Here is a 2,500-nt window from a genome sequence, read left to right on the forward strand (position 1 = left end):
TTCCCAATCCTGCCCATAGCTGTCAGGGTGGCCGAGTGGTCTAAGGCGACAGACTCAAGAGGCGCAGCTCTTCCCTGCATCTGGGTGTTCTGGTCTCCGATTGGCGGCGTGGGTTCAAATCCCACTCCTGACAAGCCGGGCTCATTTTTTTGAGCACATTTCAGAGTGTAAGGCTTGCGGAAAACCTCGTGGGGGCCCCCGAATGCAGCGCCCGGCAAGCCTCCCTGTTCTCTTCTGCTGCCTTGCAACTGGAGCTGTCTGCCAGAGACGCCGGAGGCACACCTGCCCTTAAACCCCCACTGGCCCACGGCTGCAAAACCTGCATTTTCTAGTGGCTGGCTTGGTGGCATATGTCACTGAGCCCAGTCTACTCAGGAAGTGAAAAAAGTCCCCTTCACAGTTGGAGAAAGTGCTCTCCTGCCACCTGTCGGTCGTTGAAGGCACCACACCTCAGCAAAATAAAAATAAAAAAACAGACATGCTCAGTTCGGGGGATGTAAAGGTATTTACATAGCAAGAACAGAGAGGCTGTTGGGAGATGACAGAAGCCATGCTGCCCCAGAGTTCTCTTCTGAAATTCGCAGGAATCCAGAGGTTGGAGCGGGCTGAGGGAGTGCGCCTTCTTGCCTCTGTCGGCTTTCAAGACACATCCTCCTGCTGGGAAGCTGCCCACCCTGAGCAGCACAGGTTTGCGCTCTAGGCCGGTCGGCCACATATATCTCGCCTGATCGAGCCCGATCGAGCGGCAGCAGATGGCCTTTGGCCAGCGAAGGCTGCCGCTCTTCTTCTTGTTTCTCTGCTTGAGAGGCAGCTCAGTCCTCTGCGCTTGCGCCAGGGGCAGGCCACGTGACACGCAGGGGTCAGGCCGTGGAGCGACTGGGGCATGGCGCCAAGTGAGGTAAGCAGACCACCCCCCTCCCCCTCACTGTTCTCTGCATGCGGTGGCTCGTTGGTCTAGGGGTATGATTCTCGCTTAGGGTGCGAGAGGTCCCGGGTTCAAATCCCGGACGAGCCCTTTTTTTTGGAGCGCCGAAAACAAAAAACAGAGAGTCCCCAATTCCCCCCAAAAATAGTTTGTGCGTGAACGTATCTGGTTCGATGCCCGTCGCCAATGGTTGGCTGCTTTTAAGCCCATGGCCCAAGAGGCAGTGTTGGAAATTCCCCCTCCTTTGTAATGATGCGCTGGCGGCGAGCTGATGTATAACGGTTTGGAAATGCCATCTGGGTGGGGACTGCCATGGCTCGCGCCACTGTTGCATCCAGCTTGGTCTTTTGTATGTGTCTGCAGCCTGTGTGTGAGGTGCTGTGAGTGCTGCCATGTAGGTCCGGCGCAGGCTTGCGCCAAACTTTCACGTTGGTGTGTGCCACCTGGCAGGTACCAGCGGGCCCCATGAGACATCAGTGCCACAAAGCCTTTCAACTGAAAGCTGTCCCAGCACACTAGAGCGCAGCCTACCAGAGCTGTTTCTGTAGTGTAGTGGTTATCACACTCGCCTAACACGCGAAAGCTCCCCGGTTCGAGACCGGGCAGAAACATGATGCTGGTTTCTTTTTATTTCCACAATGTCAATCGGACACATTTGACCGCATGCAGGTTTCGACAGGTATGGACAGGCCGGCACTACGCCATGAGTGATCTGAGGCCAGCCCTTATTTGCACCCTGCAAACTGTCCACTGGCTCCATCGGTGGGCGTTTCCTGCCATCCCTGGGTCCTTAAGTGAGTGTTTGGGTACTTTTGATGCAGAGATCGGGGCATGAAAACTGGCGCTGGCACGTGGCGACATTGGGTACTGAAGAATCTTTCCCAATCCTGCCCATAGCTGTCAGGGTGGCCGAGTGGTCTAAGGCGCCAGACTCAAGAGGCGCAGCTCTTCCCTGCATCTGGGTGTTCTGGTCTCCGATTGGAGGCGTGGGTTCAAATCCCACTCCTGACAAGCCGGGCTCATTTTTTTTAGCACATTTCAGAGTGTAAGGCTTGCGGAAAACCTCGTGGGGGCCCCCGCATGCAGCGCCGGCAAGCCTCCCTGTTCTCTTCTGCTGCCTTGCAACTGGAGCTGTCTGCCAGAGACGCCGGAGGCACACCTGCCCTTAAACCCCCACTGGCCCACAGCTGCAAAACCCGCATTTTCTAGTGGCTGGCTTGGTGGCATATGTCACTGAGCCCAGTCTACTCAGGAAGTGAAAAAAGTCCCCTTCACAGTTGGAGAAAGTGCTCTCCTGCCACCTGTCGGTCATTGAAGGCACCACACCTCAGCAAAATAAAAATAAAAAAACAGACATGCTCAGTCCGGGGGATGTAATGTATGATTCTCGCTTAGGGTGCGAGAGGTCCCGGGTTCAAATCCCGGACGAGCCCTTTTTTTTGGAGCGCCGAAAACAAAAAACACAGAGTCCCCAATTCCCCCCCAAAAATAGTTTGTGTGTGACCGTATCTGGTTCGATGCCCATCGCCAATGGTTGGCTTCTTTTAAGCCCATGGCCCAAGAGGCAGTGTTGGA

General features: G+C 55.3%; 2 non-coding genes across 2 annotated transcripts; both read left to right on the top strand.

Annotated features, from left to right (window-relative positions):
* The first annotated feature begins 943 nt into the window (after window positions 1-943).
* TRNAP-AGG (transfer RNA proline (anticodon AGG)) lies at window positions 944-1,015 on the top strand. Its single transcript has one exon. It is a non-coding gene; the product is annotated as a tRNA-Pro (tRNA).
* Window positions 1,016-1,824: 809 nt separating this feature from the next.
* Window positions 1,825-1,936, top strand: TRNAL-CAA (transfer RNA leucine (anticodon CAA)). Its single transcript has 2 exons — window positions 1,825-1,862; window positions 1,891-1,936. It is a non-coding gene; the product is annotated as a tRNA-Leu (tRNA).
* The last annotated feature ends 564 nt before the right edge of the window (window positions 1,937-2,500 follow it).

Source organism: Ambystoma mexicanum, chromosome 2q (assembly GCF_040938575.1).
Source record: "Ambystoma mexicanum isolate Mex_15411 chromosome 2q, UKY_AmexF1_1, whole genome shotgun sequence".
Lineage (NCBI taxonomy): Eukaryota > Metazoa > Chordata > Amphibia > Caudata > Ambystomatidae > Ambystoma > Ambystoma mexicanum.